This window comes from Copadichromis virginalis, linkage group LG10 (genome assembly GCF_057382275.1).
Source record: "Copadichromis virginalis isolate Kocher_CV1m ecotype Utaka linkage group LG10, C_Virginalis_male_GT1.1, whole genome shotgun sequence".
Lineage (NCBI taxonomy): Eukaryota > Metazoa > Chordata > Actinopteri > Cichliformes > Cichlidae > Copadichromis > Copadichromis virginalis.
In genome coordinates this window covers 19,517,816-19,543,375 of record NC_140627.1, presented here as the reverse complement: position 1 = coordinate 19,543,375, position 25,560 = coordinate 19,517,816, and the positions used below count along the sequence as shown (strand labels likewise).

At 39.2% G+C, this 25,560-nt stretch overlaps 1 protein-coding gene and 1 long non-coding RNA gene across 4 annotated transcripts in view; one reads left to right on the top strand and one right to left on the bottom strand.

Annotated features, from left to right (window-relative positions):
* Positions 1 to 25,560, top strand: part of rtn4rl1a (reticulon 4 receptor-like 1a) — a 118,283-nt gene that overhangs the window by 2,899 nt on the left and 89,824 nt on the right. The window lies entirely within an intron of this gene.
* On the bottom strand, positions 20,771 to 25,371 carry LOC146700302 (uncharacterized). Of its 3 annotated transcripts, XR_014922538.1 has the most exons (6): positions 25,333 to 25,371; positions 24,835 to 25,149; positions 24,266 to 24,334; positions 22,555 to 22,625; positions 22,399 to 22,436; positions 20,771 to 22,316 (listed from the first exon to the last, which is right to left on the bottom strand). It is a non-coding gene; the product is annotated as an uncharacterized LOC146700302 (long non-coding RNA). The 3 variants fall into 3 exon arrangements; XR_014922537.1 differs by having other exon boundaries at positions 20,774 to 22,316; positions 24,835 to 25,364; XR_014922539.1 differs by having other exon boundaries at positions 20,774 to 22,316; positions 25,070 to 25,364.

Sequence of the window (25,560 nt, the reverse complement as noted above, 5' to 3'; positions counted from 1 at the left end):
ATTTTTATCAGCTGATTCATCACATTTTGAAATTTAGACTATTTCAGAATCGGTGCTAATATTGCTAACCAATGGAGACTTGTTGGGATAACCATTTAGCAAATTTGAAGACATATTCTTTTTTTGTTTTCCCTCTGAGAAAAATTGGATTAAAGCACATCGGATTAACCCTCTCAGGTTTAAAACACCATAGGCGGTAGACCTAACCCTGTATTTCTGGAGAAAGGCAAATTCATTACTCTGGGAACTCTAGGGTTAGAGTTAGGGCTAGGATACTTGTAGATGATGACTTAGACCCCAAAGGGTTAAGTGTTTGGCCACCTAATAAGCAATTATACCCATAAAGCACAGGTAAGCCCATTCAATGTTTAGCACAGCTAAGCACAAGTAAGTACTTTAGGAAGCAATTTGTATCTCAAGTCCTGAATATCAGGGGGCCAGCCATATAATTTGGCACTAAAATGTTCACCAATTTGAAAACATTCTGTTGAAGAAAGAAACTTTCATGCTGTTTTCTTAAAAAAACAAAACAAAAAAAACAACCTGCCAACATTTACAGTCAGTGAGCTGTAGAAGAAAATTCCTGCTGGTGGCTTAACTGGAGTGAGAAATACATATAAATGTTTAGTAGGTGTAGAGTACAGTTTGCCAAACAGTGCAGTTTCAAGAATTGTTGTTAGCCCATCAGAAGCTATTATTTTCTGTTAAATGAAACCTCTTTGCTGCACCTTGGTGCTAGCTATGCCATTATACCAGAAACCTTACATCCCAAATCAATATTAGTAGAATTACACAACTCTCAAAACTGATTTGACATGACAATAAAATAAAAAATCATTAAATCATTAAAAATTAATTTAAAGTCACTGACCTGGTGTGGGCAGAAGATTTATTTAAAAGGCTGGATTATACTATGTTTAAAGGACACAGACTGAAATGGCCTCACGTTAAATACATTACGATGGCTTAGACATTTAAATAATGTTAGCCACTTCTAACGTTCGGTAATGCTAGCTTCCTCAAACAAAATAATACCGTGTAATTCAGGATAACATAAGAAGGAATTGGAAGGATTTCCCCATTGGTGTTGTTTGGGTAACCACTTAGCAAATCCTAAGACATATTCTTTTCTTTATCCTTTGAGAAAAAATGGATTAAGCACATCTGATTAACCCTATGAGGGTTAAGACATCACTGGCAGTAGCCCTAACTCTGTATTTCTGGAGAAAGGCAAAATGATATCATTTGCATTATTTGCATTTTGCCTTTTGTGAATCAGTATAATCCATTGGTCATTTCCCTTAAATCCAAAGTACTTCCACATGCTTACTGACTTTCTTAGCAACGAGCTACTGCAGCTGCACTAGCTGCCGTGTCAATCATGTAGTATTTGCTGTCTTTGTGGGCAGTCTTCTTTTTCTAAATATGTGAGCATGGACAAAAACATGCCCACATTGCCTATGGCACGAAAAACCAAACAAACAATACTGTTGTGTTCCTACTTGGTACCACGAAAAGATGAGAGGCTTGCATAAGTAACTATTAAAAGTACTTTCTTGGAAGTACCCAGTGATGTACAGACAACTATCAGTCATAGACAGAAAAAAACTACAAACGTTCCCCAACAAATTTTCATGAGCATCTTCTTTTTATGATTTCTGTGCTGATTTATTCCCATTTTTTCCAAGTGCACATCAAACATAATGATGTGATCGGCAAAGCTAAGTCTTCATCTGTGTGTAACATTACTCTGCGTGAGATTTAAATGAGTAATGGTTCAGAGGAGTAAACATGTCGATGCGCTCCTTTCACCTGATGCAATATCTTTGCCTCACATGCCTTCCTCAGTGGCCTTCTTCCTACGCAACTCTTGAAGACTAAAAGTTGCTGCCTGGATTGGATGGACAAGTTCAATCTATATGGAAGAGAGCACGGTCGTGCAGCTCCTACTCGAGCTGTGAACTTCAGCCTTTAAAAACATGACGCCGCGTCTTCCTTGCTTCTCATCACTTTCAATACGATTTCATCCTCTCACTTTTCGTCATCATTCCTGCCGTTGGATACACCCTGTGATCCAGAAAGAAAAAAATTAGCAGTATTTGAAATACTGAAATGTTCTGTGTTACTACATTCAGGCATGATAATCTATAACAAACGTCAGCTCTGTACTGAATTTCACTGATCAATACCAATATATGATAGTCAAAGGAGCTTGCAAAGAAAAGCGTCTGGACTTCTTTAAGTTGCTTGAAGGCGTTGAAAGACGTTGAAACTTAAAGAAGTCCAGACGCTTTTCTTTGCAAGCTCCTTTGACTACGATGACCTGGATGACTGAGAACCTTCACAGACATACCAATCAATATATGATGTTAAAATTGCAAGTCACTGTTCATACAGGCTATAGCCTCAGACACGCTCCAGGCTCTCTCTGGGCCCCAGTGTGAATAAAGCCCTCATTTGATTAACAGACATTTTAGCAGCGTTATGAAATTTAAGTCATTCCTGATTAAACCTCCACTTTTTATTTGCATACTATACTACGGATTGCTGACCGTCATTTGTCACCTCCGAGCCTGCTTTCTCTTCGGATAAAGCACAGTATCATGAAGTACATCTGATGGCATTGTGACAAAAGACTAATGCCACATCCTTACTTTCTCTGTGAGATGACAGTTGCATTGGCACGCATACATTTTGCCTGCAGGCCACTGTCAAGTCCACAGTCACACAATTAGAAGCTGCTGTTGCCCGTTTGCTTTGTTATGCATGCGTGTGTGTGTGTGTGTGTGTTTTGTAGATGAGTGCTGTGGTAGATGATAATAACATATGGATTGGTGACAAAATGTTTATTCGGGTCGTGAAGCACCAAATGGTGGAGTAATTGAGAGCTGAGATTGATCCAAATTTGCTCTTGCTGCACCGACATCCTGAGGCAGCAGACAGATTTTACAGATTAGGACAATATAGGGAACATTATGCTTTGTGCGGATTTTGTGGATATATTATATTAGAGAACTAAATAATCTTGGGATTTGATTACAGGAATGGAAGTCATATCATAATCAATTACATCCCTAATGCAAGCCACAGTGGAGAGCAGGATGAAACGCATCGCCACACACACCGCAACGCAGCGAGTGTCCATGTGATGGCTGTGCATATCAATGACCTTTGCACATCTTTGCACCGCTCCTCCTGCCTGATCTCAAGGTCACTCACGGACTCCTTTCTTTCTTCTGCTTTATCCTGAGCTCAGTGTGGTCCACCTGCTGAATTCGATTTTATCATTACGTCTCGCCACAATTTTCTGGAACGTGCACGGCATTTACAATCGACGTGCCTCGTAGAAATGCGTAGAAATAATTACACGGGCTGGTGTTTTACAGCTCCGAGCTTCTAAAGTGGCAAACTCTCACAAACACAATGCAAAAAAAAAAAAAAAAAAAAAAAAAACAACCCACAAAAAACCTTTAATGAGCAGAAATTGTTTTGATGCTAAATAAACAAACACAGAGTGCTACAAATTATGCAGTACAGAGCATGAAATGGCATTTCACAATGGCCCTGTGGTGTTTTATTCCAACTTTCTTGCCAAGTAAAGCTTTATTACACATTTGTTTTTATACCAAACATACCCCTTTTTGCATCTTCTGTATTTTTCACCGGGGTAAAGTGCAAGTTAAGACAGCTATAAGAAAGGAGCCATTTTTCTGCCTTAAAAAACCCATAAGGCTGCCAAGCAGAATGAACAAAGCTGAAGTGGTTTATTCCTCATTTCCCTCGAATTAGATTCATACTACTTCTTTAATTGGCAGTGCAGTGAAGTAGCTGCTGATTGTTGGTAAATACAGTGCACTAATTTGCTTATGGATCTCCACGGTTTACCTTGAGAGCTGGCGGCACACACAGCAGGAAGGTCCTGTGTGAATTAAGTATCCAATCAAAGAAGACATTACTCCCTATCAGGAGTCCTGTGAAGGCCTCTGATTGCAGGTTCACTTAGCAACAGCTGGGGCTAGCTGTGCATTTACTGCATGTACTCTCTCTCTCTGTGAATATGTTTGTGTGTGAATGAGCATGCACATGGATGTGGCTGCATATGTGAGTGTGAGAAAGTTTTCAGATGAAAGTGATGCAAATGCCAGTGATCACATAGTCAGAGCATGGTGCTCATACAGATTTTTAAGTGTGTTCGAGCCTCAGGAATCATTATTGTAAATGTCAGAGCTGATGCATGAGAGGGGAGTTATACTGTGCTGATGCGGCAGGGAGAACAGACCACGTGAAAAGGAGTGGTTATCAGGAAAAAGAATTTACATGGGATACACACAGAGCGAGCCAGTGGCAGGTAAGGGTAGTGGAGCTGATATGAGCTTACTGCGCGGATGTGTGCTACGGGTGTCACCCGCTTTGATGAAGTAACTTTGGTATTTTCTCGTCTTCAGAGGGAGAGACAGTTGGATGAAGCAGCCCTCTCCTTTTCTTACTGAAAGCGAATGAGACGTAGACATTTTGGAAACATTTGTGAGACATTTCTTTCTGAGACTGACATGAAAGGAAGGATGTACATCTCATGTCTGTGCATTAAGTACAGTGAAGGAGAACCTTGGCTTAGCAGTAAAGCTGGAAGCAGGGGGAAACATGAAGCTTGGCTCTGTTCAGAGATAAAGAAAAAAGTACACCAACCAAAATCTCTAAAGCTTACTAAATAACAGGTTGCATCTCGTTTGTTTATCTTGTGCACCAACAGAAATGTAAAAAAAAAAAAGGGGACTGTATAGGGGGAGTTGTGTGTGTGTCTGAGGTATTTCTTAACAAACAGCAGCTCATCCATCTGGCTTTAATGCAGGTTGCCAGATTTATGAGGACTGTTTTTGGCCCTATACAGGCACAGTGATACAAAGGGTTCCAACTTATTCAGGAAGCAAGGCCAAGAAACAGATCCATCATTTTACTCCTGCTAAAAAGTTGTTGTTTTTCTACATCTCATCAAGCATTTGTCATGCATTTGCAAACATACACTTGAACACATACTATAAGCCAACACAGAAGTGTCTTAACCCCAATCCTATCGACATTTTGAAATATATGGACTACCAACTGGGGACCCCAAGAATAATTTACTGTGAGAAGCATCCTAACCCAACCCAAACAAAAAACAATATCATTGTTATTATTTTTGCAAAGTTATAATTATTTGCACATTTTGTGAGATTCTATACTTTTCTTTGAAACAACCTACAACTTTTAGGTTAAGCTAAAAGTTTACTGTATTTACCATACCTTTCCTCTGGTGTCACTTATTTTTCAGTAGTTTTAAACAAACACTATTTGTGTTAAATTTTTATGATGAATCCATTTTGACCCCAATATGAAAAACTCAAATAGACATAAATTCCTAGTATCATGAGATGTACTCTTTCCAGCTCTGCCCTGGGGCCTCCTCATGTCTTCCTCCTAGGACATGCCCAAAACACCTCACCTAGGAGATGCCCAGGAGGCATCCTGGTCAGATTCCTGAAACACCTCAGTGGCTTTCCTTTCTATGCAGAGGACTACTCTACTCTGAATCCCTCCCAAATGACCAAACTTTTCTATCTTACTACCTCTAAGGTAGAGTCCAGACAACCTTTAGAAGAAGCTAATTTCAGCTTGTATCCACAATGTCATTTTTTCAGTCATTACCCAGAGATCGTGACCTATGAACTGACAGATTGAGGGCCAGCTCTCTTGTCACCACAGCCGAGCGTCTGCAGAAGCAGTGTCTCTGTCAATCTCCTGCTCCAATTGAAAAGAGGCCACTCCACTCTTTTTCAGCCGAGAACCATGGCCTCAGACTTAGAGGTGCTGATCCTTGTCCCTCGATTAGCTCTCCCCTTAACCCTCGATAAAACTAATGGAATCACATCATCTACAAAAAACAGATATGAGATCCTGAAACCATAAAACCGTCCACACCTGGGCTGCACCTAGAATTTCTGCCCATAAATGTTATTAAAAGAATGAGTATGAGTGGACCAGAAGCAGCTAAACATAACTAAAGCTAAACAGACACAATAGGCAGCTATAGCACCCAAATTCTTTCATGCTGTGCTCAGGTCCTGTGACAGGAAGAGCAAGCACTTGCTACCTTCATGTCTGTGATTCAGGAACAAATGTAACAGCTTTGTGGAATCAGTCTTCAACCTGAGGACTGGGCAGTCATCAGTGGGAGCTTTGCTCATTCCCAGGAGGGTCATTGCTGCTCAGATCAGGGCTTGTAACACTGCAGCATCATCATCTCTGTCAGGTACATCAGATCCAGCGACCTCTACAACAATATCACACCTTCCAGTCTGGGAAGGTACCCATCAAGCTGATGAAGGCAGCGATGGCAACAGTTTTTCTTCTTTATGGTAAATATTGACCCAATCATTGAATTTATTAAAACTACATAAACAATATTGAGTTCCTTTTACTGTGGTCCCCTGAGACTGCAAAAGTGTGACATCATTAGGAACAAATTGATAGACAAAGTAAAAAAAAAAAGGAATGCAGTATCTTTGCTGTTTCCAGTACTGCGGTCTTCTCGACAAAGATCTTGGATTTCGTTCCTGGGATCTGAACTTGACTAACATCCCACTCTTAATCCAAATGATGTCGGCCAACCTTTGCAGCTATAACAGCTCTGCTCTAATTCATCCCAAAGGTGCTCTATCAGGTTGAGGTCAGGACTCTATGCACGTCAGTGAAGTTCTTCCATGCCAAACTGGCTCATCCATGTCTTTATGTAACTTTTACTTTAAAATTTCTCATAGTTGTATAGAAATCTATGAGAAATTTGAACCTATGATGCTTTACTGTTACCCACATAAGTAAACACTTCCCTGAATGTCTTGACGACTAGTTTGAGGACTTTTTGAATGTGGAATGATGGTCATTACATAAATTGTGGGTTAGAGGAAAACAGACCATTAAGCAAGATGTGTTTGGGAAATTGTTATGATTGACAAGTTGTACCACATGAGCATGCAGTGTCCTTCAGCTTCTTAGTCAGATCCATCCCTTAATCGTGATATCTGGTTTCAAAACAAAATAAACAAAACAATGGGCGATGTTTTGGTGACTGCATCTGTTTTTTACATATAGTTTATGGAAGCAGGAAAACAAATAGAAAACTTTAGAGGTAAAGCTTCCGGGCTTATCAAAAGTTAAGAAACAAGCAATTCTTTAAGCTGAAGCCATAAACTTTCTCACAGTTTCCAACTAAGTGACTTCCTGCATTCGTTCACTGTTGCTGATGAATTAGTCAAAAAGTGCAAAATATGACAGCTGCATTATCAATACGAGTACACCACATAGTGTATTTCTGAACACACTGACATAAAATAAAAAATTTAAATCCTTTGTGTCTAACTCCCAGGCTGTATCTCCTCCATCCCTCCTCTCTCCCTTCAAATCTCCTCGCCTCCCATGTCTTCTCCTCTGTAGCTGGTTCACTCTGTACCTGTTGAATAATTGATAGCTGTTTTGGTTTCTGATAAGGCGTTTGGGGTCCACAGCTCTCAGCAGTATGGGCTTGCTGCTTTCCTCACGGTAGATCACACAGCTCAGTCCGTCCTTTTACTCCCTCTCTCTTCCTCTTCTTCACTGCCTCCCTCTTTTTCCCCCCTCCATGTCTTCTCTTATTCCACGTCGCAGTTATTCTGATAACATGCTGGCGTGCATGTCGTAGCCAACAGCTCAAGTTCCAGGTTTTATTTTTGATAAGGCCTTGATATTCATCTTCTTCTTCTGATTACAAAGGAGCATGTGAACATAAATAAATGTAATACTCGGGATATTACCATGGAAACAGAAGTAGTAGATCCAAAAAAACAAGTATAGGAAGGATAAGCTATTTAAAATATGCTTGCATGAAGCAGCTCACAGTGCAGCAGCCCTGCCATCATATGCTGGTTGTTGCATGGGATCCAAGGTACACCCTACTGTTTACAGAGGGTAGTCAAATTAACAGAAACACTCTTTGGAAAAGTTTCAACTTAGGTGGCTGATTCATCAAAACAAAAAAACAGAAATGTGCGTAAAGCAGGCTTCATGCCCAGTGACAGAATTTAAGGACGTCTCCTATACTGTCAATCCCTCTTAGTTTCAAGATGACACTATAATTAGTAGTGTCCTGAGACTGTCCTTGTGAGTAAACAGTAGGTTTAGTTGTGTATTCATTTCCCTCAGGTCGTGTTCTCTGTTCATTTGAATGGGGCTGTGCAGTGGGGGTGCAAATGCAGAGGGCTCTGGCAAGAAAACGTTGCTCAGCATTTGTCAGAATACAAAACAATCCAACAAGGCCCAGCATAGGCCACCATTGCATTCACACAGGGAAGCATTGTGGTGTTGTCACACAGTCTGGTCACATGGCAAAGAAAAAGATAAGTGCCGAAATGCATTGTTGCTTTGACAGTGAGAACATTTCACGGCTTCAACACATATGTCTTTGATTCTCCTCCGTGGGGACGTGTCACCAAGGCGGTGATTCTGTATTTTAACCTAATCCACTGTCTTTATGTAAATCTCACCAAGAAGTTTTTTCTTTCTTTTTTTTGGTGACATAACCTATGCAAACAGTCAGTGCAAACACAGCTCCACTTTTAACGTTATACCAAAGAAAGTGTAAAAACATCCTGGTCTAGGGTACAAAGTAGAGTATCTTGAGCAGGGCTCTAGACTAACTTTTTGCCATGGTTGCACTGGTGCGCCTAAAAATAAAATTTAGGCGCACCAGCACAAAATTTAGGCGTACAAGCACAAAAGTTAGGCGTACCCAAATTTTTAAACTGCATTACTTAACACCGCAGTTTTACATGTTCACGTTTTTTTTTATTTGTAAATGATTAACTAACAACCTTTCAAAATGATTAACTTGACACCCCCTTTGCTGCCCAAATTAACAGCAGCTCCATCAGCCCCCATAGCAATGATTTTATCCAACCAGTTACTGCACTGGTCCCCAAGAGCAGCAAATGCTTTCTTTGAGGCAGCATAAATTCCTAAACAAATTAAAAAAAAATACCATTTACTTATCAGATCAAGAGTTTACAATGCAGTCTTTTTCAGTTTGAGTTTCTATATTCATGTATTATTGCTATGTTTAATTTTCAATGATAAGAACATGCTAGATATGGTTAATTCAGTAACACGACGTAATATTATTAATCATATACATAGGCTACGTGACATGACATGGCTTACCTTGGGCATGGGCATGCTGGACCTCAATGTGTCCAATCAGTATATTCGCTGGTCTTCCTTTTTGCAAGATACGAGCGTACACAATGACACATTCTTTTGTGGCGATGTCTGTGTCTCCATCGATCAGGAAGGCCATGTATGTACTGTTCGCAATTTCCACTGACGTCTTTTTTTTCAGTGTGTCAGCGATTACGCCTATAAACTGGGCGCACGCAACATCATTGCTGTATGTGGGGTTTATGTCCAAGCCATTTTTCCTGTGAAGAGTTATTTCTGACTTGAACTTAGTAAACGGAACTTCTTCTTTTGCAATATTGTAGGCGATGTTAAACTTAATGATCATCTCGGCCTCCTCCGATGACCCGTTTACTCCTGCCTGCCGCTGAAAGGCAGTGGGGAGCGGGGACATTTTGGCAGAGCATTTATCGCGGCATATAATGTGTCTTCTCGATGCTGTATGCTTTTTCAGCGTTTCAATTCGAAACGTATTAGCACCAGTGACAAATGCTGTGTTGCCGGCCATGGTCTTTCCACACTCGCGACAATAAATGCAGTGCATCATATTGTCAGCTTGGCTGTATCTTAGCCAGGGAAACTGGTCAAGCCACTCGATTCGAAATCTATACATTTTCTCACTTTTACTTTCAGTGGACTCCGGCTGGGAGTCGATCGTATGTGGCTCATTTTCTGATGCCGTCTCCGGACCAGTGTTTGACAAAAACGGAGAGGTTGATGGCTCCGTGTCAGAGCGCTGGCTCAGAATTTTGGACTGATCAGGCCTTAACTTAACGAAAAAGTTATCAATTGTTCTTTTCATATTTTCTCAATACCAACTTCATACACTTCTGACCTGGGCTACTCACCCTTCTCTATCTGCCCGCACTTTCAAACGTAAACACAAGTAGGTCTGCAGGAATATCTGGACCACGGCCAATCACAGAGGTCCCCGCCTCTGAGTATCTCTGATTGGTTTAGAACACGACATGGGCATAATGTGTGCCTGTTGTTGAACACACGGAGACTTTCAGGGTTGCTGAAACTTTTTTTCCGAGAAAATACTTGGTTGCACCGGTGCAACCAAGTATTTTTTATTAGTCGCACCATGGAGAAATTTGGTCGCATTTGCGACCAAATTGGTCGCACTCTAGAGCCCTGTTGAGTGAATGATAGTAACTTGTGGTGTTACCTCAGCCTTCTACCTCCTAATATGGAGTTTGCTGCTCAGCCAGTATGGAAAAATTGTAATTGATGTCCTTGAGCACAATGAAAAGACAACTTCTCGGTCTTTCACAAACTGCTCTCAATTTGAAAGACAAGAGAAAACCTTGTAAAACGGGTCAAGGTCAAGGATGGTCAGCATAAGATGTTTTCTTTTTTCGGTTTTCATGCAGAACATTTTTATTGTTAAGTCCTGGCAGACAAAAGGTGTTCTTTTTTTAATAAGCATTGTCCTGAAAACATAATCAAATTGACGTAAAAATTTGGATCTGTGACCATTTTACCACTCAGTGATGTAGTAGTGACAAATGAGAAGCACACCAGCTCTTCATTACAACAGAGTGTTACCATTTTTACAACTTGATGCAGCAACCTAAAAGCCATTTCTGGCTTTTTTAGGTTCCCTAAAAATCTGAAAACTTCTAGAGCAACATACAAAAAAACCCAAAAAACAAACAAACAGATTTTATGTATCTGTCTTTGTTAGTTTTCTACTTAGTTTTTACTTCAATATGTCAAACTGTGTCAGTTCTTTGACTTCTTGCGGTTTAGTAACAATGCAAATTAGGGGTGGGCGGTATAAACGGTATACAGTAGAAACGCTAAAATTTGGCCAACGGTAGAGATTTTGACTATACCGCTCTACCGTGATAGCGCATGTTGATGGTGTCATCAAGCTGCGCCTGTTTTTATTGAAAGCATGGCAGGGGCTGCAAGCAATATCATCTGCAAATTATGCCGGGCGACATTCATAGCAAAGAGACGAAGCACTTTTGGAATATGTTGAAAGCCAAAAACTGCGCTTCTTCCACTTCCGTACCATTGATTCATTAATGCTGAATTCTCTCACAGCTGCTCTATTCCCATGTTGTTTCAGTATATTAATAGCTAACCTCATATTGTGGATGGATTATCTCAGTTGTTCTCCTGACTGAGGTTTGGTCCGTGTACAGCATCCTGCCATGCGATTGCATTTGTCCCTGACCGCCAGAAACCCTCACGTTAACTTTTATCGAGTGGAAAAAAGTTAGCGTTCATCCTACAGCTTCACTGTGCTAATGTTATGCTAATATAGCTGTGTTGCTAGCGATCACGTAGCACAACATTTTATACCAGCTAGTCCAACTTCAGTAACCCTACAAAAAGTCACTGCTGTTTAGTTTTCTGTCTTCATTTATGTTGGAAGTGATAGTAGAGCTGTACGCTTTAATTTGTTTCAAAAAACTCTCAGTCAGAACATGGTATGTCATGTTTAGGTGGAAACTAGCGAGCTAACTTCCTGCTAACTTCCAACTCTGTTAAATTTAATAAATTCTGTTTTCATGGATGCCTGGATGTTAAACTTAATTGTTACACCTGGTAAATCAGCAACGCTGATCATTTTATTAAAGATGAAAGAATTTAGACCATTTTTAACTCTCAGTGATGCCGCAGTGTTCGTTTGACTTTGGGACTGAAGAGGACAGTTTTGGACACAGATTCCTGCGCGAGGCTCCTGACTACGGTGGCCGTAATGCTCCGACAATCCATCAAGCGGTGTGCCTTCATAGCTTACCAAAGTCGTACTAAAACATTTTTTGACAGATTTCTGCGTGCAGTGTACCACATGAAATCGGTTTGAGGTTAGTAAGCACAACCATAATTCCAGCATAAGGCGCACTGTCAATTTTTGAGAAAATTGAAGGATTTTAAGTGTGCCTTATAGTGTGGAAAATACGTTTTACAGAAGAAAAGAATATATTGCGATATATGTCGTTACCGCACGTGCTTCAAATTATACCGCGATATGGATTTTAGGCCCAGCCCTAATGCAAATAGATAAATACTCACTTGTAGCATGTTTTTAAACAATTAAAACTCCACAAGATTTACAGGAACCTGTTGACCAGCCACAACCCATATGACAAGATTGCCACAGGCTAAAGCACCAATATATGGGCTAAATTTTGCTGGCAGAGGCAGTTTTTACATCAGTAGCTGCTCAGTACATCTCATTTCTCAGACATAGTTTTGACAGATATTTGCAGACAGTGACATCAAGATAACACTGGGAGCAGTGGAAATTTACGGTTGTTCTTAATTGTGCCATTGCTTAGTTGTTTTTGTGTTCAGCTGTGATACTCAGCCTGTGTCATACATTAAAAATTGCCATGTTTTGATTTCAAATTTAACAGTCTAATATTTTTTTTATGGTTAACATATGCTGCACATTGGACCTCATTCTGTATACTCCACTGAAGCAAAATCCTTTCCTTAATTTACTTCATAGTTGTTTTTCTATTTATGTTGTTTTGTCTATACACCTAAAAAAAAATCTCAGAGTGCATGCATATCCCAAAACATATTTAGCGCATTAATATGCATATACTCAAATTCTCTTGCGATTTTTTCTTTCTTTTTACTTTTCCCCTTCTAAGCTCTCTGCTCTGGTCTGTCATCCCTGCTGATACAAGAGTGCAGAAAATGTTAAGTGCCTGTATTGGCTGTTACCCAGAATGTGAGGAATTGCAGAAGATGGGTTAAAGAGGGAGAAAAGTTACTCAAACCCAGGACAACAAGTCAATTCCTCTTGATTTACCACATCAATCTGTCCCACACACACACAGGCACGCACACAAACATGTGTGTGGCGGTAATTGCTCAGACGCTCGCCGACTTATAAGCTCTGTTTTACATCTTCTGCCTCTCTCTTTCTACTGCGGCATAGAAAGAGAGCAGCGGCAGCAGTAGCAAGTCTTACATAACTACATCACTGCATTAATGAGCCCATCTGCCTCTGACTGGTGCTTAGACTTACTGTTAGGGGGCTGTTTAAATGACACATTATGAATATATGTGAACAGACACCAGCGTGACCGCCTTAGCTGTCCTTTTAAGCAGACTGACCAGGTGAAAACAGGCTAAAGATGTCCAACTTCCTCCACTGATTTTTTTTTAATGAGCACAGTTTATTCTGGAAATGTTTTAACGGTTAGGGATGTAGGTTTCTGTAGTGCCCGACTGCCAGTTTAATGCAAATTTGAAATTATGATAGGAGGCAAAACCCAATCAGTGGTTGAATAGTCAAAAATATCAACACATTTTACTAAATACCGAATGTTTTTGTTTTGTTTGTTTGTTTTAATTGCAGAAACCTGTGTCCTAGATTTGAACTCCATAGCAAAGTCCTCTACTCTCATCATACATATGCATACAAAGTCATTTACCAAGACCCCCCCAGTGGTTTGTTGTGATCCATATGAGTAATGCTCAGTCCAAGTCTTGAATAAATTAGCCTTTAGGACAGCAAGTAGTGAAAAGTCAAACGTGACTTCAGACGAGAAAGCCAGGAGCACACAAAGACACACATTTAATGGGTGAAATTAGACAAAATATTTTGTGGGAGTCTGTGTTTGACATGTACTTCAGAGTGACGGGAGGAAGTAAAGATGGAGTGACGTGAGAGAACAGGAGATGAGGGACGTGTGAGAAAGTGTTGTTTGTCGGCTGCCACAGCTTGTTTGTGTCTTCAGTCTGAGTCTCATTATAAAACTGAAGCATGGTGTTTGTACGTGTGTGTGTGTGTGTGTGTCACACTTAGTCTTACATAACAATCAGTTGCTCAGCTGGGGACACTGTACAGATAAATCCCAGGATGCCTTTTTATTGGACTGAGTGAGGAGGCCGTCTGGAACACAGCTAAAAAAAAAAGTAATCAGTGGTGAACTTATACAGAGCCGGGAAAGTCATAAATGTGCACTCACGCTAATATTCAAGTAAATCAGCATCACTGCAGACATCGCTGCACAAACCTGCAGTCATTTTCATGACATTGCATTCATATTTTAGGCATCACTGGTGCTATTTTTCCAGAATGAGAATGTCAGATAGGCTTTTATACATTTTTTTGTCTAGCAAGTTTTTTTCTTGACATATTGAATTCAGGTGTGGAATGTTTTTTAGTAGGTGTATATTTATAATTTTTAATTAAATATATCTACTAAAGCACTACATGTCATTTGGACATTTTTAGCGCTCCCAACAAATCTGGATTCTATTTGTGGCCGTTTTCTGGACTCCCAGGCCTTGGACTGCAGCTTGTTGTGTTTGCAGGACAAAAGGACACAAATGCAGCACTCACAAGGCGGGCTTGAAGAACACAAAACTAGCCTTTAATAAGGTTGAGTGGAAAAGTTCGAATTCCAAACAGGCATGAAATGGCACAATTATTATAAAAGTAAGGAAAACCTGGACTATAGCTAAGCTAAAGATTTTAAATGATGAACCTTAAGACCCATAACTGGACAGAGATATTAACCTCTTAAGTCACAGTGCCCCCTGATACGGGGGTAAAAGGCAGGAGATCAGGTAGGCTTGGGGCTTAAGAGGTTAATAAATGTGAATTCAAAGTCCAAGAATGATAAACTCAGAGTCCATTTCCAATTCCTTGTTCTGCTTTGCAGTGGCACTGGAGTGGAGCATAGCAGCACGTAAAGCAGCTCTACACCTGCTGCAGGATCTGGATAGAGCTGCTCTCCAGCTTGTAGTGGATCCAGAGCAGAACAAGGAGTAATATTGCCAGCTGCCGTCCAGAGGACTATGAATCTGTTTGAGACATAAGCCTCACTGGAGAAGCAGCAAAATGATGGATGGCATTCTCTAAAATAGCATTCTCCTGGATGAAAAAAAAAATTGTTACAATGAGTCACCAAATCAGAGTCACACTGGTTTGATTAAAGTAGAAGAAATATGTTAGGAACTAATATTTCAGGGGATTCAATTGAAAATGCCAAACTGAACCTGCTGCTGTCAGCTTTATTTCCAGCAAATTAGAAATGATTTGTACATGATGGGCTCAAGGTAGTGGCTGTAATAATACATAGTGAATTTTGTTTTATGTAGCGAGCTTTGATTTTATGTCAGTCATCATTCAAATGGTGGATTGTGGCTGAAAATGAAAGATCTAATTTATGATATGTTAACAGTGGCACAGTACATTTGCTTTTTAAATTATAGGGAGATCATTACAGGTTCATATCATCATGCGAATGGACCTGAGTCTTTGCACAGAGCTGCATTACATGCTGAGAGAGAGAGACAACATTTAATGTAGTGAGCTTTAAATAAAAGTGCCTGTTGTTGATAGAGCCGGTTCATGGGAGTGCTGCTGTCCTGTGTAAGTGATGCTTATGGGAGACTTATCCCTGCAGCATCTGTGTTCATGAGTATCAGCACAGTTAGCGTTGAGGGTTAGGGTCTGTTAGGGGGTGATTATCACAAAACATACACCAATGTTAGTTTGGCCCACAGGCCCACATAATATTACAGTGGTTAGAGGAAGAATGGGTGAAGACATCGAGAGTACACAATTTGAACTGCCTCCCCTTTAACCAACACTGCATTAATCTTCTTAAGCTGTCAACATGACCTAAAACTGATGATGCACAAACACGCTGAGGAGAGGGGGAAGAAAAATCCTGCCAAATAGACAACAGATTGTGACTAATAGTGAGTTTAGCACAGCTCACCAAGTTCATAACTGAGTTGTAGCACCATCATCTTGGCACAAGTTTGCTTTCAGAAAGGTGCTTGCCTCAGTTGTTTCTGCTCACTCATGAATGATTCAAGCTCTTCACCTGGAAAGCGTAACCTCTCGGTGCATCGGGGCAGCCAAGAGAACGTCACCTTTTGAGACTTTTTTTTTCGTCCACATGTGCAATTTACCAGATGGCTCCACTGCCTAAAAGGTTAATGTCAGCGCGCCCCCGCATGACACCAGGCATCCATGTGGTTATCATGCAGGTGCGAGCTAATGAAAGGTACGCATGCCAGAGCAGTGTGAAGCAAATGCTGTAACACTGAAAGGAAGTGTGAATGAATAAGGAAGGGAAAATGACACAGAGGATGATCTTCACAGGAAAGAATTTTTACACCTTGGCTTGCACCCGTTATTTAGCCATATAATGACCCAGGAGATAATCGCAGCACAGCAGATGCCTACACAATAATACAGTGAGTCCCAGAAAGCCTGTATGACCTGTGTTGTTGTTATGATTACTACAGTGCTACTGCCCCAATAAGAATTTGGCAACTACACTGCAGCACAGCTGTCATGAAGATGGGCTGCCTGCCCAACTACACCAGCTGTGCCAGCCCAACCATCACTTAATCACCCTGGGAGGGAAGCAGGAAAGTAGGGACAGAGGGGGAGGGAGGAGAGGAGGAAGCGGTGAAGGTGAGAATGTTGCAGTCAAAAACAAATTGCCAAAGGGAAACTGCAAAAGCTCAAAGGGATAAAGAAGAAGACAAGTTTTGGGGTTTTTTGTAAGGGGGGATAGAGAGGACTGAGCAGGGCTTGCCAATGTAAAAATCAAGCAATTCAACGAAGGGGGAATGGGTGGCTGAGGAAGACAAAAATTTGTGAGATGCAAGAGGATGTGGTACCAGAAGTAAACCGAGGCGAAGGCTAGATAGATGAAGATGGGGCGAAAGGTGAGTCTTGTGAAAAGAGTGATGGCAGCAAGAGTGAAGAGGAAAGGTGAGAGAGTGATTTGTAAAAGGAAATAAAGAACTGAGGTGAAGGAAAATGGCCTACACTGTAGAATGACAAAAAGCATGAAAGGCGAAGTGTGAAAGAGATAAACTGGGGAGTAGGGGAAGATGATGTCAAACATATTTTAGGTCGATTTCTCAGCCGACTAGATCAATACAGCTGCAATCAGTCTTGTAATAGCAAGAGCAGTATGCAACCACATTCCACTGTATTTAGCAGACAGCAAGCACTCGCATCGGTACAAACACCAAGGCTGGACTGCAGTGAACAAATCCCTCTGTTTGAACAAATCCCAGGAAATATTAAACTGCAACCTTTAATCTAAAGCAAACATAAGTCTCTCTGTCTCTGCTACTTACTGACCCATGTAAGCTATGTGAAAAAATAATTAATCGCATGGAAAGGTTTTGGTTTTTTCAATTATTATAGGTGGTATGTTTAAACACCACCGCAAAGAAAAAAAACGTTTTCAATTATTGAAATTGTTTGTGTTTCTCTCTTTAGCAAAGTTAACTAGGGCCTTAGCCCTAATGTTTACATTTACATTTACTGAACTTTCACTCAAATAACTGACACTTTGTTAAGCCTCAGTTACACAGGCCTAGATACCAGTCGATGACTTCCAGGGAAAAATGTAGAGCCGATAGTTTACATGGAAGGTGCCGGATTATCTGTGCGTTTTGAAATGTTTTTGTTACAGCAGTAAGACACGTTTGCTTTGAAGTTTCTGTTTCCAGTTCGCATAAACCTTTTTCCAATGCTCAGACATTAAATGGCAAGTATTTGCAGACCAGTATTTTTCTTCTGTGCAGACTCCTGGTAGCTGCAACCACCTCGCTGTCACCAACTATTTGCCAGTCAGTTGTGGATAGATAGAGGTTTTTTGGTTGACTACAGAGCTAAAACTAAAACTGAATTCTTGTTGGTGTTTTGCAGATTTTCATCAGTTCCCACTGAATATCAACTTCGTGCAGTTTTTCATGGAGAATTCCTGGAGTTTAACAATGTATATAATTTTTTATGCATGGATTGACTTTTTCCCTGAACATGTCAGTGGCTTTACCCAGCCACAGCTCCTCCATTTCTTCTTATTGAGTCATTGCTTTACGGATATGATAGTGTTCTTATGACCAATTATCCTGGTTCACTTCTGGTTCAACTTTAGCCTTCTCACAGATGGCCTCACATCATCTTCAAGCACTCTTTGATCTGAAGCATATCATAGCGGAATGAGTGACTGCAATCTGACCAGTCCTTGAGATGGTGAAGCGATACCAAACCGTAACATTTCCACCACAATGTTTGTCTGAGACAGTCTGTGCTTTACCTTGACACTGCCTGATTATGAATCTGTGCTAAGGGAAAATAACTAATTCATGAATATTAAAGTTAAACATAAGCATGTCTTGATGTATGCTCAATCATCCAGGTAAGTAAATCCCAAAAGGTTGATTCTGTTTATCTGGACGTAGCGTTTCCCACTGAAGCATGAATGATAAAGTTAGGTATTAACATAAGCATGTTTTTTTTGGCAAGATAAGCATGTCTCATCAGTTCAATGGAGCCTTTTGCCTAACCTAATCAGTCAACAGGCACTGGTCTGATAACACAACTTTGTGTTGAACACAAATATATATATATATATATATATATATATATATATATATATCTTCCAAAAGAGAAAGAAAGGGAACAAAGACGGTCCTTTCTGCAAAACACATACAACCAAGCTATATTAGATTAGTCTGTTCAGGATAGAGACTGATACTAATTTTTGCTGATTTAAAAATCCAATATAAATTTGCTATATATAGTTACTTATTTACTTGTTTATGCTAAGCCTGACTCTGCTCAGATCCGCTGGTTGTTGTTTGTGGAGTCCAAACCGGAGAAGTGTGACCTCTGGTGGAGAAACTATGCAACACTAACACTCATAACATGTTTGAAGGGTGTTTCTCCATTCTCTTCTTTACTATTTGATTTTTATATATCATCATTTGTCATTTATCATTTATAAATGCAGAAGCAGATAGTTTACAAATAGTTAATATCAGCTGATAATATCGACAAATTGATAAATCAATCAGGCTTTAGTCCAGGGCAAGTTATTCCAAATGGTCTGGTCTGATAATTGGAAAACTGTAGTTTTAATTTAATGTTCCCTTTGGACAGCAAAAGCTCAGCCATCATTTAAAATCAGCTTTATTTTGTAGATAATTGTTCTTACAGTGAAATTATTCAAGTAATTTTTTTCCATGTGACTGAACTCGCTATCCTTTTTCTCATTGGCTTTTACTATAACAAATAATAAAGAAATGTCAGTTACATGTGTCATTTGTTTGACATTACACTTTTTGTCAACCAGCGGCATTTCAGAAAGGATCAAATGATTTTATTTGTCCAGATATGTCAGAAAACAATTTTCACGGGATGTACTTTTTTTCCCCATATGACTGTATCTAACAATCTATCATATTCCTCTTATGCCTTCCTCCCTCTCTCCTCGCTCTGTGAATATGTGTGACTAACACCATGTCAGGCAACGACTCTCAGAGCAAATCATTCATCCCCAGGGCAGATTTGTGCCGCACTGCTCAAGATTTAGGGCAACCGAGATGAGTACGTTTGTCTATATTGTAAAAAGACAAGTTATCTTTTATGTTCACATTGCGTGACTATGAATCTTTGCTAAAGGGGAATCACTGATGCATGAATATTAAAGTTACATATTAACATAAACATGCTTTATTGGCAAGATAAGCATGTCTCATCAATTAAATGAAGTCTTATGGCTAAGCTAATCAGTCAGCAGGCATTGATCTGACAACATTCAGTCCTGCAAAACTCTTTGTTTGTATTGAACACAGCCAGCGACTCTTGCATTCATTGACTCAGAACTCACAAGATTTAATAGATATGGGCAACTCCAAGGAATTAATGTAGTGCTGCAAAATTTAGTTTTATTTATTCACTCGCTGCATGAATACAACAAATAATATTGCTGTCTTTGCCTATAATGGGAATGAAAATAAGTACAAAGCAATTTTTTGTATCAGAAAACAAAAGACTAATCTGTTTTTAGTCACTATTATGAAACGCAGGAGTGGGGAAAAAAATCAGAGAACAGAACAAATGAACAGTGAAATAACACGAAGCATGAAAAATGTAATGAAAGCTAATAACAGATTTCTGTAGCCAATCACAGGTGTAAAATATATCAAACCTTTATGAATATGACTTTAATGCAGAGTGCCAGTGTCCCTGCCTACCTCTCAGAACGTGTTTTGGTCTGCATTTCCCTCTGCCTACCCCTACCTGCCCCGTCTCTTCCCATCTGTCTCCTCTGCTAGTGTGAGGGACCTTACAGGCTCGTCTCAGCAACAGATCGAGACAGCTACATCATCTCCAAATGTCATTTCACAGGCATTTCCCTTGACACGTTTATGGAAGAGGTTTTTCATGTAGTCACATGTGCATGTGTGCACTGTAAAACCTGACAAGTTAAGTTAACTCAAATGATTTGGGGAAACCGATTGCACCAATTGATTCAAGTTTTATAACTTAAACAGTTTGGGGTTATTTAAGTACTTTATTAGAGTCCCAAGAACCCAAAGCAAATATGATAATGTAACTCAAATGCATTATGTTTATTTACTCATTGTATTTAGTATGTTTCAACTTAAACCATTAAATTTGTTGTACTAAGATGCTGTATTTATTCAAACTTATTTAAAGTGTTACATGCTCATATTCAAATTAAGTTAAATTAACTTAAATAGTTGTATTTAAACAACTTAATCCAATTGGGGAAACCGATTGCACCAAATGGTTCAAGTACTATTAACACAAAACCAAGCTATTATTCTTTCCATTCAGTTTTTATTAACTTTAACTGCAGAGAAAATACAGAATGAATACAACCATACTTTCAGTCATAACCTATGACTGCTAAAGCCATTATCAAATAACAAATAATTAGGCATTTTAAAACTTGCACTTTTAGGGAATTTTGAATGTTTTTTGTAGCATTTTGAAAATCGATTAAATGTACAAAACACAAATTTAGTCATGTAGACCTGATACATAGGTGTACATCATAAAAAAACAATAGTCTAGAGGCAATTAGAGCCATAACAATCACAATTTTAAGTAACATTTAGTATAATAATGAAATCACATGCACTACAGCAATGCAACTATAGAAAACAGCTGAACTAAGGATGTCACTAACAAAAAGTATTCTCAAAGGTATTTGTGGCTTCGCAACAGTTTTGCCCAGACCTCGAGTGAACTGGCACTCATCACACAATTAAAAAATAAAGCATGAAAGTATACTGTACATATTGACTAATTATCAGTTATCTCGCAAAAGATTTCCATGTAACTAAAATATGTTTTTAGAAATAAGCTTAAGATTACACACTATGTGAAGATTTTTTTCAATCACAAACAAAACGTCAAATATGGATTTTCTCCTTATTCTTAGCTTTCTCCACATTGCCTTTTAGAAAGCTAATAACCCAGAACAAATAAAACTATTGAAGCCATTCACAGATAACTGAAAAAGCACGAATATAGTGAGCAGTGAAAAACAAACATCATCTGCACAAGCTCATTTTTTAGTGTCTGCAATTTTGGTTTTAGTTGCTTTCTCTCATCGTCTAGCTTCAGCAACACTACTTGAATGAACTCAAAAAAGCCAGTACACTTCTCAGGATAGCTCAGATGCAGAGCATAGATTAGCCCAAACAAAGACACCAGGGCATCAGTCCATGAGTGATGAGTCATAACAAACTGATCTTCAAGTTCTATGAACACTTGGCGTGGTGAGAAAGGAACTCCTCCAGGCACCTCCTCTTCATCGACATCAGCAACCAGAGCAATTCTATGGCTTCATAGAACTCAATTTCACCCTAAGATATAATACAGAGTGCACAATTATTCATCTGTAATATCTCTGTTAAAAGCATAAATACAAATGTTCAGGCACCTTTCTTCAGTTTTTCAAATTCTATATATCATAACATGTTTTAAGTTGACAGTGAAGGTTCATTTTTCGTTCATCCAGGTAGTCAAATCAAGGATGAAAGAAGTTTATAAGTCATTCAACTTCACGTCTTCAACTTTCAACCCAAGTCCAGATGACTTATAAACTCCTTTCAACCTTTTTTAAATTCAAATGTGCAAATGCCGACAAAAGCTGCTCCATCCTTTCACCGACCCGTCCAGTTTTCCTCTTTTTGTAAAGTCCAGTCAGCTGAGGAGCATAATCATCCAGCGCAGCATAAAACACATGTGGCAGATTCTGATTGGTGATCCGATGAAATTCAAAGTAGAGCTGAAGAGAATTCCAAAAATATTATAAGCAAAACACAGCATACTATATGAACAGCAAATGTTATATACATAGTTGTACTTACCTGTGTCTCATGAAAGAGTGCTGGCCATGGTCCCTCGCCTGGCAAAATTTGAGGTTATTGGATGAGGGCGATTAACTTTGTCAGAATGTTGGTATGGAAAGTGCAGAATTGCTCTGTTTAAGTCTTCTAAGTTAAAATATCTCTTAGAAATCAAACCTTTAAACAATGTGCCAACTCCACTGAAATGACACCTTCAAACAGGTCGTGTAGGAAGTCAGGTGGGAAGCCTGTGACAGGATGAAAGAAAGAGAGATGGTCAGAAGGAACACAGGTGTTTTTAACACCATAGTTTTCCTTAATGTCATCATTCTGAAGCTCTTGCACAATAATTATCATGAGCATCTTTTGTTCTCATTACATAATTCCCTGTAACAGCATTTTCTGTTTGCATTTCTGTTTGGGTGGCATGACAAAACCTACAGAAATATGTAGACCTGAAACTCTCATTGAAACCAGCAAGTCCATGGGCAGAAGGTTGTCTGCCACAACAGAGTAGACAGTGCCTTTAAGACATTCACCAAGAGTCTCAATGTAGGCACCTACTTCTTCAAGAGTTTTCAGATCATTTAAGAGTGGTGACAGCATTTCCTTACACCCAAACTGGCGTACATCATTGGAATTGCACAGCAGAGCAAGCTGGGTGCAGTGTAGAGCAGAACAAGATTTAACTGGAAAGTTTTCCAGTGTCCAATAAACTGCAAAGACTTTATGTATTTTCTTTGAGGTACCAAGTGGGTTTGTGATCAAAATCATCCACATAAAGTATCATTGACAATTTCTGTCCCTCTTGTGACAGTAGAACATTTTCCTGGTAGTAGGATCCATCACAAAATGACATGAAATGTCCAGGAATCTGTGTGGGTGCTTGTTTAATTTCTTCAAGCACATCATTTTTTTTCAACAACAATTGCAAAGATGTGAGAATAGGCACATACATATAAGTGTGCTTTGACGATTCAATTAAATACTCCACAGGTTTGACATATGGAAAATTTTCTTCATAATATGATTTCCTCCTCTTTGCTGTAGATAGTGGTCCTTCAGATGTGACACATTTATGTAAAACATTACTATCAGAAACTGCCTGACAAATCTCATCCACCAGTTTGTCCGTATATGTACAGTTGTGCTTTTTCAGTATATCTACAACTGATTTTCTAACCAAAGGTTGTGATAACAAAAACAACTGATCAATATGCTCAATAATCTCCTGTGTTGCTCTCTGGGACACATGGAGAAGGGTCTGCATTTTCAAGAAAAATCCAGCCAGATTGTATTGCAACTGCTCTTCTAAACCCTCAATTCCACTGATTTCACTGGTGGATGCTACTTGATTGTCATCTGATGACTCTATTGAATCAAGCTGCATGTCATCTTTTTGTTCTACATTTATAACACTTTGCACAATGCCTTCATCGTAACTTGTTGAATTTTGGTGGTCTCTGCATTTGTGGGCATTGAAGGTTGAGTAGACATTGGTTTTAAAATTGCAGTTCTTGAAAGGACATGGAACAGTTTCTTTTCATTTTAAATGCCCCCTCAGATGGATAAACATTTGGCTTTCAATAAATGGCTGCTTAAAATTACACATAGAGCAACAAAATCCATAATTATTCAAATCTGGATAAGAACCGTCTTTTCTTTGCGTGGGAGTGTGCATTGTTGACATGTGTATCTTTAATGAATTAAATGTATTAAATGTACACATGCATGTGTTGTAGAGACAGGGTAAGGGTGAAATTGTGGAGTACTGACCATGGTTGAGCCGATAATGCTTCAACAACATGACTTTTATGGCAGTAGAAAAACTAGACAAACTACACAACTTGCAATTCCACATTTTGATACCAAATCGTTTTAAAATCACCTTTACTGGTTGTCTTTAGTGCAGTGCTGGATGATCTCTCGGCATGCTACTGCTCCTTCAATCGTCAGACTGTAATAACACAAAAGCCATGAGGACAGAAAGCTAACAGAACAGTTTTTACTTTTACTTCACTTAAAAACAGTCAATCTGAATAACACAAGCTTGGAAAACAGTAAGATTTATTCTTGCACTACAGTTCATTTTCAATTCAGGTTGGTCAACTACTCTATACGTTATAAAATAATAAAGCAATTTTACACAAGTGAAGTACACAATAGGCTAACCCTTGGAAAGTACAGAGTTAGAAACGTTTAGGTTTGGTGCAGTGCAGCTTTGAAAAGGTAAATTATTTCGCGACTAAAATGCCACTAACTATCATATTCAAAATTTGTGAAGGCGAACTTGTCCGTTAAACTCTTAAAATTAACACTAAATAAATTTTCTACTATTTTCACTGTGTCAAAAGTAGGCTACATTTGAACTTGATAAAGGTCAGAGTCAGAAAAGCGTAAACACTGATTTTACCAAAGGTTTTGTGGCATGCAGTTTGCAAAAATCAGACTACTTACCAACTATTGATTGAAACAAGCCACCAACCGTTAATTTTTTAAATTGTGAAGGCAGACTCCATACAGCGCTAGGCGGGAATTGTGTGCTGGCAAGCTAAGTTACGAGCTACTACAACAAAGTAGTCTGATAAATTACAACGAAGTACAACTAAAACAAAGCAGTCTGATAAATGTACGTTTTGTATGCTAGAAGTAAGCATTAACAAAAAAACATAAAAATAACTTTATCTTGTACTTTCCACTCTCTTGACGAGGCTCCTGTCTCATGGCCGACAAGTCCAGGCAAAACACTGGGGGCGGGGCTGTGGATGATGACTAATACAAATGAATTAGCACAACTTAAACAGTTTAAAGCAACAGTACTTAAAACGTTACAAAAACATAATGTGTACTTATTACAATAAAGTTATTATATCATATGTATACTTTTGGGTCTACCTAACACACTTCATGAAAGTTACTTTAACTATTTTTCAGAACTGAGTAAGAACAACTTACTTCTTTTAGTAAGATGCACTGTTGGGTTTTACAGTGTGCGTCTGGTTGTACACCGAGTGGGAGTTGAGTCTGCTTCCAGAGATGTCACATTTTTGTCTGGATCAGCTGGGGTATTAACCAATTAAGTCTTGTGTGTATGTCATGAGCGTGCCTAATAGATTACATGTGTTTTCATGTCGAGAAGGGAAGTGGGATGTGGGGTAAATAAAGTATTGTGTTGTTTAAATG